Below are 14,036 nucleotides of genomic sequence, written 5' to 3' on the forward strand. Positions count from 1 at the left end.
GGAACATAGCGCATGGCGAGGCACAGCCTACGGACAACAGTCCGGAAAGGGCGCCCATTTCCCCACCCCCAATGACTAGTAGGAAAATGGCCACTGAGCGGGTGAGCCTAAACAATAACAACTTGTCCACCCAGCCCACAGACATAGTCGCCTCCCGCACGCGCCAGATACCGCACAGCGGGTAGCCGGGGAGCAAAACGCTTGCAACTCCCAAGCTGCGAGTCAAACAAGGACTGAGACAGAAGAAGAGCAGAAGAACGGGCACAATACCGGGACGAGGGCAGCCTCGAACACCCCCATCTGGACGTCCAGAAAGCCAGCGTTGGCTGCAGCTGCCGTGGAACTGCTTGGGAGAGTGCAGCAAGAAAAGGGGAAAACCCTACACAACGTACGCTGAGCCCCCAAGCTGCCACGGGGTGAAAAGTTACCACAGCGGTGTACCAGACCACTAGCTGCATGAGACAGGAGGATACTCAAGAAACGAACAAACTGCCTGACCGACCTCCTGCCAGAAAGGAACCTGACTCCCCACTCTGGGAAAGTCTTAGAAAAGCATCGAATTCGGGTGAGTGCTAAGTGCCCCGAGATAATCCCAAACCTCTGAACTCCCCGGCAGGCTAGCCAGGAAGTTCGCAACCAGGGGGAGGGGGGTGACCACGTCCCAATCACGCACAGTCCAAGGGCTGAACAACATGCAGCCTGTGCATACACCGCCTACTAAGGCCACACTCACCCCCGAAGGCAGGGAAATCTGTAAAAAAGGCAGGTCCGCAGATGCGACGGCATTGGTGCCTAGACTGAAAGGACTGTCGCGGCAGGGTTTCAAATCACAACACCATAAATGGAACCCGCGTCTCTCTGCCCCCCGTCCGCCCTATCGCGCCAGGCTCACCGAGACCTTAGTACCATCGCAAGACAACACACCAATGGACACACCATGACTAAAGGGGATCGCACACAACAAAGAAAGACCAAAAGCCACGACCCCGAAGGTGTCCGTGCCGTAGGCATAAACACACACCCTGACTCACTTACATAAAACCCGACGAACCGAAAGGCACCAAACCCCAGGTGAACCGGGCATCGCGTCCAGACCAGGTGGCTGGAGCGGAGCGACGAGAAACCAAACGGCGTCAGGGTGAGGGGACAGCGGACAAAGAGGCCACTCGGTGGGCGGGGGAGGAATATATACTCTCCCCCGCCCACCCCAGGACGGAAGTGACGCGCACGACCCTCCAGGGTCTCAAAGAGCTGGGCTGCCCCGTGTGCCATCTTGTGGCACTACGGTGGGCGCTCTCTTACTAGTGTCCCCTGCGGGGACGTGTCGGTCGGCCTGCAGAGTAGAGACTTAAACATGCATGCCCGAACTTCCGAAGACTGTTTAAGTGTTGTTTTTAATTGTGTCATGTCACTGCTGTGATAATTAACTTAACTGACGCCGGCAGGGTGACTTCTTTGATTCTGTGGCGGTAGTTGTAGGGGGGGTGTGATGGGGTGGCTTAGAGGCCTTGCCCTGCTGGCATATGTATATTTCTGTGCAACTTGTTAGTAACTTTTGGTTTTGGTTTCGTTGTTGGGCAGCAGAGACAGTTTGACTGAGGCCCCTGTCCCCTGTGCACCTTCGAGTGCCATTCTTAACAATGCCATTCACTGAAACGCTGCTTATTTGTTTAAGTTTACATGGAGATTGGTGTTTACTCGTCCTTCTACCTTTATGAATAAAGGTAGAAGGACTAGTAAACAATGTAGCCCCCGCCTGCGTCAAATACAGTTTTTGTCTATCTACTCGTTAGAAAGACAAAAACAGTAATTAGCACCGGCTGAAGTTACACGTACTTATGAGTAGTAAAGTTGCACGGTGGCACTACGCACCAGGCCCTTGCTGCTAGTGTTGGTGCAGCTGGTGTTGAAGGACTGGCCGTAACTTTGTCAGTGGAGGATTCAAATCAAATTCTCCATTGACTAAGTCTTCATACTTAAGTGCAATGCGCAGAATGCACTGAATGCAATATCTGACTTCGAGGAGGCCGCGGCTGTGGGCTGGCGGCAAGTTGGCATAACCACAAAAAATACATGTAACCTCCACTGGCACCAAATGCTGTTTTTGTAATGCTACTCATTAAAAGACAAATACAGTAATTAATCCTGACGGGGTTACAAGTACTTTTCGGTACTATGGTTGGACCGCGGTGCCACATGGCAAGCCCTTGCTGCTGTGGTTTGTGTGGCCAGCATTTACAGGACTGGTTTTACTTTGTTAATGTTAACAGCGCCAGCGAAGGTTACACATACTTTTTTGTACTAATCTATATTATTATCACATGCCATGCCCTTGCTGCTGTTGTTGCTGAGGCAGTGCGGCTGGCGTTTCCATTCCCTGGTGATTAGAGAATACTGTTCTCCTTTGAGGATTACAGAACTTGAATGGGCCAGTTCCAGGCCAGGACGCTTTCCACGCTCGGTGTGACCTGGGCACGGCTGGTCTGTGAAATGCGTCAGTAAAGTCAGTTCTTCACATCTCTATCTGTTGACTGTTTGAATTGCATGGGAAATGGGCCAAAAAACAATATTGAGCAACTCCACTGTTGCAGGATGATTTGTTTGTTTGTGCTGAACATGTTCCTTGATGATTTGAGAAATATTGCGCTCTGGGGTCTCCTTTGTTCTGCGCAAGAAGTGGGGTTCGGTGTTATTCATGGTAATGCCCTGTATAGTTGTGAAATCCGAGTTTATTTAATCAAACAATTAGCGTTGCTGGACAGCCAGGCCCAGTCCCCATTCTGGCACCTACTACGAGGGCGCGCCATTGTGTCGGACTTCAGCCCTCTATCACCGTAGTGCTGGTCAAGAAGAAGGAAGTAAACATAGATTAGTGGGTGTACGTTTGTAAAGGTTCTGACATGTTTTACGCTTTTATATGAGCATGCTGCATAACAGAGAAAAGTGCAAGACTGATAGTTACAAGGTCAATTTAGTGATGTAAATCACCCCTAACAGTAACCAGCCGGTACCAATTGCAGCACCAGGTGACGAGGCCCTCACTACTGCAGCAGGTCATTTTGGCTTTGCTGGGCTACTTCTTCATGAACAACAGCTGCATAATTTGCAATGTTTGTAAATAATGCAGCTGTTTTTGTGGACCAACAAGGAAAGCTAATGGTGTTCCATCATCAGGATGGGGGTGATGTGTTTTTATTTCTCCATCCCCTGAAAGAGAACAGTGCCTTGTAGGGTTCTCTACTGCCTTTTAATGTTTTAATGTTCATTCCTTGCTGTCTCATTGTGACCAGTCCCACAAATCACAATAATTTCTATTTCCTCAGATTTCATTTGCATAGGTATATCACGGAATAAAGAAATCTGTGAGGTAATTAGCAATGTTATCTCAAAGTCTGTTATGACGTTCTGTGGTTATATTGCATAAGCAGCTACCTACGTCATTATCATATGCAATTTCTTTATTGATGTCATAGCTGCACTCTCACAATTGCTTTATTTACATTCTTGGTTTGTCAAATATGCTTGGAAATGCACCATTTTCCCACTCTTTTTTAAAATGTTGTCGTGGGAGGATGTTGGTCTCTCATGCTTACTGCGCTCGCTTTCCACCAGGCACTCGTCATGAACTTTTACGCCCTACCACTTTCAAATGTCACCAGCCCCCATTGGTGCACTTGGCGGTTTATCGTCACCACAATACCTGTTAGATGGCTCCTTGGAGCAGCTGATGTGATGAAAACAAAGCAGCTTCCTCACATTTACCACGTCACTTGAGTTACATGAAGATCAGATGATTTACCTGCACTGTGGAATGCCCTGACTCTTGGGTTCGGTTTTTACATTATGCACAGATTTACTATGTTTTTGCTTTGGATTTGCAGTCATTTTGTAACACAAACCCAAAGCACTCTTGCAGTGAGATTTACAATCCAAAGCAAATTGTAGTTTGTATTTGATTGTAAGCCAAAGTAACGCAAAACTGTGCAATGTGCTGCAATGCATTGCTTTGAGTCATGGGGACGTTCCTTGGGTGTTGCATGGGTGTTCCCATGCAACCATTCATTGGTTTTGATGCAAATCCCTAAATACAAAGAATTGTGGACAGGGGTTTGTGCCAAACTCCTGCTCTTCTAAGAAGGCTGTACGAAAGAGGGTGGTGATGGACGGAGCATCTGAACCAATCAAACACTCACACCCAGTCAACAGATCTGGGTTTAATCCATCACCGTTCTTTAGCCCACTCTGCCACCCCAGTTCAGACATGGCCATATGCAAATCAGTCTGACCCTGTGCCTCATGGGAACAGCCCGAACTGCCAAGCCATGCCTTCCCTGGACCGGAAAAAAGCTTCCTAGGACCGGTTTCTGGCATTTCAGCCATGTTCAGCCAGGCTTGCTTGAATCCAGTGGCAAAGAGAGCAAGGTACTCACGTCTGAGCATACCCTGCCAACTTATGGCTAACAAAGAAGGCTGGCATAACTAGGAGAAATGTTTAAGGGCCATATGTATCAAGCATTAATCTGTTCGCAAACGCAGAAATTTGCAGAATTTTGGCATTTGCGAACGCATTAGTGCTAAATGATATGTATCAAAGAAATCTGCATGCAAAATAAGGAATCGCAAAATTTGTGATTCCTTATTTTGTGATTGCATTTAAAGAATCGTAAATTTTGCAATTTCTTAAATGCAATGTAAGAAGCATAAAAAAATGCAAATTGGCCCTAAGGAATCGCAAATTACCACCAACTTCAAGTTGGTGGTAATTTGCGAATTCCTTGAAAAATGCACTTTTTTGCATTTTTCAATGTGCAATGTGAAGCACATACATGCCCTTAGGGCATGTATGTGCGCCACATGTGCACCCATGATTATTTCAGGGTTGCAACAGGGTGTCCTTTGGACACCCCTGCACCCTTGAAATTATTCTCAATTTGTGATTCTCAATTTGCAAATCGCAAATTGAGAATAACTTCCCATTCATTTCTATGGGCCTCCTGGCCCATATAAATGAATGGGAAAGTATTCCTTAATTGCGATTCACAATTTGCTAATTGCAATTAAGGAATACTAAGAAATCGCTTAAAAATTGGAATTTTGTACATACATCCCTATTTGTGATTCTCAAATAGTGATTTCTAAAAAATCGCTATTTGAGAATCGCAAATCAGGTTGTTGATACATATGGCCCTAAATTTCTTCTAGCTATTCCAACTTTGGGTGTGTTCTGCATGCACAACATCCACATACTGTGGGAAACACTTTAAAGGGGACCTCTTCCAGGACAAATCCTATTCTTTCCACAAGAGTGTCTGCATCGATGCATGGCATCCAAAAGTGCAGGCACAGGGAGAGAGCAGATCAGTGGCACATCTTTCTAGAGACAGCTCTGTTCTGCTATCCCCTTTCATGCACAGCAGCGCATCAATTATGCTTGTGAATCTGTGACTGAATTACTCTTGAATGACCAAACTTCCACAGTCCCCTAACCCTTTCTATTTTCGAAACAAAACGAATGCGTACATTTCTGTAGATAAATATTATTTATGTTTGTATATTATACAATAGTTGTGTTCATATTTAAAGTACACATTTAAATCTTACCATCTTTTCTGTCTGTCACTGCAAAGCAGAGGCAATGCACTCTCATTGGCTCAAACACGCACTGCCGCTTTGCAGTGACAGATAAAAAAGTCTACATTTAAAACAATTATTTTTGCATGTTTAAATTATTCAGTCATACTTGCATTGCAATAAAAGACATTAAGCAATGCACTCATTGCTTTAGCAAGCTGTGCACTCTTATGCTATCATTCAAATTACCATGAATAATGAGGGATCATATTAAAGGCATTGAATTTATGACACTCTAAGGATACAGCATTATTCAGCATGAGTGCACTTTCTTCTCCACAGGTTTGTGATCATATTCTGTATTAATGCTCCAAAATAACCCTTGATCATATGTGAACTATGAAAAATAGAAATTCAGTATCAGCACACTGACATATGAAGAGAACTTCAAAAAGTGTATCTATTGTAATGCCATAGCTATCAATTAAATTCAGCTTTTAAGTGACACAAAGCGACAAATTTAAACGAAGGGGCAGTACGCTTGGTTGGTATATATAGAAAATGTGCTTTTGAATGAACTAAAGCTTTTTTTACTGCAGTGTGCGCAGCAACTCGGAGTAGTGCTAACAGCAGGCTCAGGGCATTGAAAACAGCAGATTCGAATACTGCCAACAGCAGGCTCCCAGTAGTGTGATTAGTAGACTCAGAGGAGTGACAACAGCAGGCTCATGGCAGTGTGAACAGCAGACTTGAGTAGTGCCAATAGCAGGCTCACGGCAGTGTAAACAGCAGACTTGGAGTAGTGCCAACAGAAGGCTCATGGCAGTGTGAACAGCAGACTCGGAGTAGTGCCAACAGCGGGCACACAGCAGTGTGAACAGCAGACTCGGAGTAGTGCCAACAGAAGGCTCATGGCAGTGTGAACAGCAGGCTCAGAGGAGTGCCAACAGCAGGCTCACAGCAGTGTGAGCAGCAGACTCGGAGGAGTGACAACCGCAGGCTCAGGGCAGTGTGAACAGCAGACTCAGAGGAGTGCCAACAGAAGTCTCATGGCAGTGTGAACAGTAGACTTGCGTAGTGTCAACAGCAGGCTCATGACAGTGTGAACAGCAGACTCGGAGGAGTGCCAAAAGCAGGCTCATGGCAGTGTGAACAGCAGACTCAGAGTAGTGCCAACAGAAGGCTCACAGCAGTGTAAATAGCAGACTTGTAGTATTGCCAACAGAAGGCTCATTGCAGTGTCAACAGCAGACCTGGAGTAGTGCCAACAGGTGGCTCCCAGCATTGTGAACAGCAGACTCAGAGTAGTGCCAACAGCGGGCTCACAGCAGTGTAAGCAGTAGACTCAGAGTAGTGTCAACAGTGGGCTCACAGAAATGTGAACAGCATACTCGGAGTAGTGCCAAAAGTGGGCTCACGGCAGTGTGAACAGCAGACTCGGAGTAGTGCCAACAGCAGGCTCACAGCAGTGTAAGCAGCAGACTCGGAGTGCCAACTGCAGGCTCATTGCAGTGTCAACAGCAGACTTGGAGTAGTGCCAACAGCAAGCTCCCAGTATTGTGAACAGCAATCTCGGAGTAGTGCCAAAAGCAGGCTCAAGGCAGTGTAAGCAGCAGACTTGGAGTAGTGTCAACAGCAGGCTCACAGCAGTGTGAACAGCAGACTTGGAGTAGTGCCAATAGCGGGCTCACTGCAGTGTATGCAGCAGACTCAGAGTAGTGTCAACAGCAGGCTCATGGCAGTGTGAACAGCAGACTCAGAGGAGTGCCAACAGAAGGCTCACAGCAGTGTGAACAGCAGACTCGCGTAGTGCCAACAGCAGGCTCACAGCAGTGTGAGCAGCAGACTCGGAGCAGTGCAAACCGCAGGCTCATGGCAGTGTGAACAGCAGACTCAGAGTAGTGTCAACAGTGGGCTCATGGCAGTGTAAACAGCAGACTGGGAGTAGTGCCAACAAAAGGTCATGGCAGTGTAAACAGCAGATTTGGAGTAGTGCCAACAGAAGCCTCATTGCAGTGTCAACAGCAGACCTGGAGTAGTGCCAACAGGTGGCTCCCAGTATTGTGAACAGCAGACTCGGAGTAGTGCCAACAGCAGGCTCACAGCAGTGTAAACAGCAGACTTGGAATAGTGTCAACAGCGGGCTCAAAGCAGTGTAAACAGCGGACTGGGAGTAGTGCCAACCGCAGGCTCACAGCAGTGTGAACTGCAGACTTGGAGTAGTGCCAACAGCGGGCTCACAGCAGTGTAAACAGCAGACTCGGAGTAGTGTCAACAGAAGGCTCATGGCAGTTTGAACAGCAGACTGGGAGTAGTGCCAACAGCGGGCTCACAGCAGTGTGAACAGCAGACTCGGAGTAGTGCCAACAGCTGGCTCACGGCAGTGTGAACAGCACAGCAGCCTCAGAGGAGTACCAACAAAAGGCTCACGGCAGTGTGAACAGCAGACCTGGAGTAGTGCCAACAGCAGGCTCTCAGTAGGGTGAACAGCAGACTCGGAGGAGTGGCTACAGCAGGCTCATGGCAGTGTGAACAGCAGACTTGGAGTAGTGCCAACAGCCGGCTCACAGCAGTGTAAGCAGCAGACTCAGAGTAGTGCCAACAGCAGGCTTAAGGCAGTGTAAACAGCAGACTGGGAGGAGTTCCAACAGAAGGCGCATGGCAGTGTGAACAGCAGACTTGGATTAGTGCCAACAGAAGGCTCATGGCGGTGTGAACAGCAGACTGGGAGTAGTGCGAACAGCAGGCTCACAGCAGTGTGAACAGCAGACTCAGAGTAGTGCCAACAGCAGGCTCACAGCAGTGTAAGCAGCAGACTCAGAGTAGTGTCAACAGTGGGCTCATGGCAGTGTAACTAGCAGACTGGGAGTAGTGCTAACAGAAGGCTCATGGCATGTTGAACAGCAGACTCAGAGGAGTGCCAACAGAAGGCTCACACTATAAAGAACAAAAGTCCTAGTAGTGAAGTAATTGTACTCAGAAAATGATTTATAGACTAGAGTCAGTACTATAAATTAAATCCCTGTGCCTGGCCGGGCAAGGAACATTTATTAGATCAGTGATGTAGTAATAAAATACTACACCACTGATCTAATAAATATTCCTTGCCCGGCAGGGCACAGGGATTTAATTTATAGTACTGACTCTAGTCTATAAATCATTTTCTGAGTACAATTACTTCACTACTAGGACCTTTGTTCTTTATAGTGCTGGACTACCCATGGTCCTAGTGTACCCATCGGGGCCCCTTGTTTGTAAAAAGAAAACAGAAGGCTCACAGCAGTGTGAACAGCAGACTGGGAGTAGTGCCAACAGCAGGCTCACAGCAGTGTGAACAGCAGACTCGGAGGAGTGCCTACAGCAGGCTCATGGCAGTGTGAACAGCAGACTAGGAGAAGTGTCAACAGAAGGATCATTGCAGTGTCAACAGCAGACTTGGAGTAGTGCCAACAGCAGGCTCACAGCAGTGTAAACAGCAGACTTGCAGTAGTGTCAACAGCAGGCTCACAGCAGTGTGAACAGCACACTTGGAGTAGTGCCAACAGCGGGCTCACAGCATTGTAAGCAGCAGACTCAGAGGAGTGTCAACTGATGTGGCTCACAGCAGTGTAAACAGCAGACTCAGAGGAGTGCCAACTGCAGGCTCACAGCAGTGTAAAGTGTAAACAGCAGACTTGGAGTATTGCCAACAGCAGGCTCACAGCAGTGTGAGCAGCAGACTCAGAATAGTGGCAACAGCTGGCCACGGCGGTGTAAACAGCAGACTTGGAGTAGTGCCAACAGAAGGCTCATGGCAGTGTGAACAGCAGACTCGGAGTAGTGCCAACAGCGGGCACACGGCAGTGTGAACAGCAGACTCAGAGTAGTGCCAACAGAAGGCTCATGGCAGTGTGAACAGCAGGCTCAGAGGAGTGCCAACAGCAGGCTCACAGCAGTGTGAGCAGCAGACTCGGAGGAGTGCCAACCGCAGGCTCATGGCAGTGTGAACAGCAGACTCGAGTAGTGTCAACAGCAGGCTCAGGGCAGTGTGAACAGCAGACTCAGAGGAGTGCCAACAGAAGGCTCATGGCAGTGTGAACAGCAGGCTCAGAGGAGTGCCAACAGCAGGCTCACAGCAGTGTGAGCAGCAGACTTGGAGGAGTTCCAACAGAAGGCTCATGGCAGTGTGAACAGCAGACTCGGAGTACTGCCAACAGCGGGCACACGGCAGTGTGAACAGCAGACTCCGAGTAGTGCCAACAGAAGGCTCATGGCAGTGTGAACAGCAGGCTCAGAGGAGTGCCAACAGCAGGCTCACAGCAGTGTGAGCAGCAGACTCGGAGGAGTGCCAACAGCAAGCTCATGGCAGTGTGAACAGCAGACTCGAGTAGTGTCAACAGCAGGCTCAGGGCAGTGTGAACAGCAGACTCAGAGGAGTGCCAACAGAAGGTTCATGGCAGTGTGAACAGTAGACTTGCGTAGTGTCAACAGCAGGCTCATGGCAGTGTGAACAGTAGACTGGGAGTAGTGCCAACAAAAGTTCATGGCAGTGTAAACAGCAGACTTGGAGTAGTGCCAACAGAAGTCTCATTGCAGTGTCAACAGCAGACCTGGAGTGGTGCCAACTGGTGGCTCCGAGTATTGTGAACAACAGACTCAGAGTAGTGCCAACAGCAGGCTCACAGCAGTGTAAGCAGCAGACTCAGAGTAGTGCCAACAGTGGGCTCATGGCAGTGTAACTAGCAGACTGGGAGTAGTGCTAACAGAAGGCTCATGGCATGTTGAACAGCAGACTCAGAGGAGTGCCAACAGAAGGCTCACACTATAAAGAACAAAAGTCCTAGTAGTGAAGTAATTGTACTCAGAAAATGATTTATAGACTAGAGTCAGTACTATAAATTAAATCCCTGTGCCCAGCCGGGCAAGGAACATTTATTAGATCAGTGATATAGTAATAAAATACTACACCACTGATCTAATAAATATTCCTTGCCCGGCTGGGCACAGGGATTTAATTTATAGTACTGACTCTAGTCTATAAATCATTTTCTGAGTACAATTACTTCACTAGTAGGACCTTTGTTCTTTATAGTGCTTGACTACCCATGGTCCTAGTGTACCCATCGGGTCCCCTTGTTTGTAAAAAGAAAACAGAAGGCTCACAGCAGTGTGAACAGCAGACTAGGAGAAGTGTCAACAGAAGGATCATTGCAGTGTCAACAGCAGACTGGGAGTAGTGCCAACAGCAGGCTCACAGCAGTGTGAACAGCAGACTCGGAGTAGTGCCAACAGCAGGCTCACAGCAGTGTAAACAGCAGACTTGCAGTAGTGTCAACAGCAGGCTCACAGCAGTGTGAACAGCACACTTGGAGTAGTGCCAATAGAGGACACGCTTCGAAAACTAAAACGAAGGTAGGCTCCGTTAAATGCGCAAATAATGTGACAACATCGCTGCCGGCACGAATCACGGTGTCAGGCTCACACGCCCTTTACCGCCTTCATGTTTTCACAGAATTCAATTGCACCGGATAAAATGCAGCGGTAGTGAAGCCCGCTCTTGGTGGCGTTTAACCCCGAGTCGGTGTGAATAGAGGACACGCTTCCAAAACCAAAACGAAGGTAGGCTTCGTTTAAATGTGTCAATAATGAAATGACATCTCCGCCGGCACGAATCACTGTGTCAGGCTCACACGCCCTTTACCGTCTTCATGTTTTCACAGAATTTAAATACACCCGACATAATGCAGCGGCAGTGAAGTCCGCCCTGGGTTGCGTGTAAAGTAAGTCAGTGACTCATTTTTCCGACAAGGCACAACTTAAACACGTTATGTGCAAGTTCTACAATAATTGTTTAAACTGTTCTAGAAAACGTGATCCGCATGAAGATATTTATTGGTGGCAGGAAGTCAGAAGCTCCGTCCGTTGAATACGTGACAGGTAAAAATAATCCCTGCTTCTGCTCTATTTTTGCCCCAGCTACACATACACATTGTCCTAAACAATACCACTCTGTTGCAGTGAGCAGCCACGGCTTAGACCACAGTTCAATACAAGTGCAGCCTTGGAATCTGAAAATATCAGGTATGCTGCACCTTGACCATTTGCAAAAAGTTCCTTGTAAAAATTTAATGGGTTGAGGACTAGATAGGTATAATTTGTGTTTTTTTGTTTTTTTAAATAGTTTCCATGGACCAGACTCATACAGCCCTGATGAGAGTCCTTTGATTTATCCACGGGACTCGAAACGCGTCGGCATTTGGCATTTTTGACATTGTCATTGGTTTACATTCAAGGCATTTTTGACATTGTTATTGGTTTACATTTAATGCCAGCGATTTATGCTTAAACTCTTTTGATCTGCCCACAAGTGGTTTAACTTTGTATTGGTTTGAAATAATTCACCATACCGCTTTTTGTTCAAGAGATGATTTGCCATCTTGGACTGATACTGTATTATTGAGTAATAGTTCCATGTTTCAACAAAATTATGAGCACTTTGACACTTTTCAATTGTTTATTAATGTATTGGTTGTTTGTATAGTAATGTGTTTATTGTATATATGATTGGTTTTGTATTAATTGTGCAATGCGGGACTATATGGCAGCACATGAAGTTGATAATGCTCTTTAGTCTGCCTGTACTAAAATAATCGAAAACTCAAATTGAATGAAAACATAAGACGTTATTGTCAGGATAAACTAATAAATTTTGGTTTACCCAAAACTATCATTCATTTGGAAATTTTTCATAGAGGCATAGGTAAAAAAAAACCATTTGTGTTCAACAGCGGGCTCACAGCATTGTAAGCAGCAGACTCAGAGGAGTGTCAACTGATTTGGCTCACAGCAGTGTCAACAGCAGACTCAGAGGAGTGCCAACTGCAGGCTCACAGCAGTGTAAAAGTGTAAACAGCAGACTTGGAGTATTGCCAACAGCAGGCTCACAGCAGTGTGAGCAGAAGACTCAGAATAGTGCCAACAGCTGGCCACGGCGGTGTAAACAGCAGACTTGGAGTAGTGCCAACAGAAGGCTCATGGCAGTGTGAACAGCAGACTCGAGTAGTGTCAACAGCAGGCTCAGGGCAGTGTGAACAGCAGACTCAGAGGAGTACCAACAGAAGGTTCATGGCAGTGTGAACAGTAGACTTGCGTAGTGTGAACAGCAGGCTCATGGCAGTGTGAACAGCAGACTGGGAGTAGTGCCAACAAAAGGTCATGGCAGTGTAAACAGCAGACTTGGAGTAGTGCCAACAGAAGTCTCATTGCAGTGTCAACAGCAGACCTGGAGTGGTGCCAACTGGTGGCTCTCAGTATTGTGAACAGCAGACTCGGAGTAGTGCCAACAGCAGGCTCACAGCAGTGTAAACAGCAGACTTGGAGTAGTGTCAACAGCAGGCTCACAGCAGTGTGAGCAGCAGACTCAGAATAGTGCCAACAGCGGGCACACGGCAGTGTGAACAGCAGGCTCATAGGAGTGCCAACAGCAGGCTCACAGCAGTGTGAGCAGCAGACTCGGAGGAGTGCCAACCGCAGGCTCATGGCAGTGTGAACAGCAGACTCGAGTAGTGTGAACAGCAGGCTCAGGGCAGTGTGAACACCAGACTCAGAGGAGTGCCAACAGAAGGTTCATGGCAGTGTGAACAGTAGACTTGCGTAGTGTCAACAGCAGGCTCATGGAAGTGTGAACAGCAGACTGGGAGTAGTGCCAACAAAAGGTCATGGCAGTGTAAACAGCAGACTTGGAGTAGTGCCAAGAGAAGTCTCATTGCAGTGTCAACAGCAGACCTGGAGTGGTGCCAACTGGTGGCTCCCAGTATTGTGAACAGCAGACTCGGAGTAGTGCCAACAGCAGGCTCACAGCAGTGTAAACAGCAGACTTGGAGTAGTGTCAACAGCAGGCTCACAGCAGTGTGAACTGCAGACTTGGAGTAGTGCCAACAGCGGGCTCACAGCAGTGTAAACAGCAGACTCGGAGTAGTGTCAACAGAAGGCTCACGGCAGTGTGAACAGCAGACTGGGAGTAGAGCCAACAGCGGGCTCACAGCAGTGTGAACAGCAGACTCGGAGTAGTGCCAACAGCGGGCTCACTGCAGTGTGAACAGCACAGCAGACTCAGAGGAGTGCCAACAGAAGGCTCACGGCAGTGTGAACAGCAGACCGGGAGTAGTGCCAACAGCAGGCTCTCAGTAGTGTGAACAGCAGACTCGGAGGAGTGGATACAGCAGGCTCATGGCAGTGTGAACAGCAGACTTGGAATAGTGCCAACAGCGGGCTCACAGCAGTGTAAGCAGCAGACTCAGAGTAGTGCCAACAGCAGGCTCAAGGCAGTGTAAACAGCAGACTGGGAGGAGTTCCAACAGAAGGCTCATGGCAGTGTGAACAGCAGACTTGGAGTAGTGCCAACAGAAGGCTCATGGCAGTGTGAACAGCAGACTGGGAGTAGTGCGAACAGCAGGCTCACAGCAGTGTGAACAGCAGACTCAGAG

Source organism: Lissotriton helveticus, chromosome 6 (genome assembly GCF_964261635.1).
Source record: "Lissotriton helveticus chromosome 6, aLisHel1.1, whole genome shotgun sequence".
In the NCBI taxonomy this organism is placed as follows: domain Eukaryota; kingdom Metazoa; phylum Chordata; class Amphibia; order Caudata; family Salamandridae; genus Lissotriton; species Lissotriton helveticus.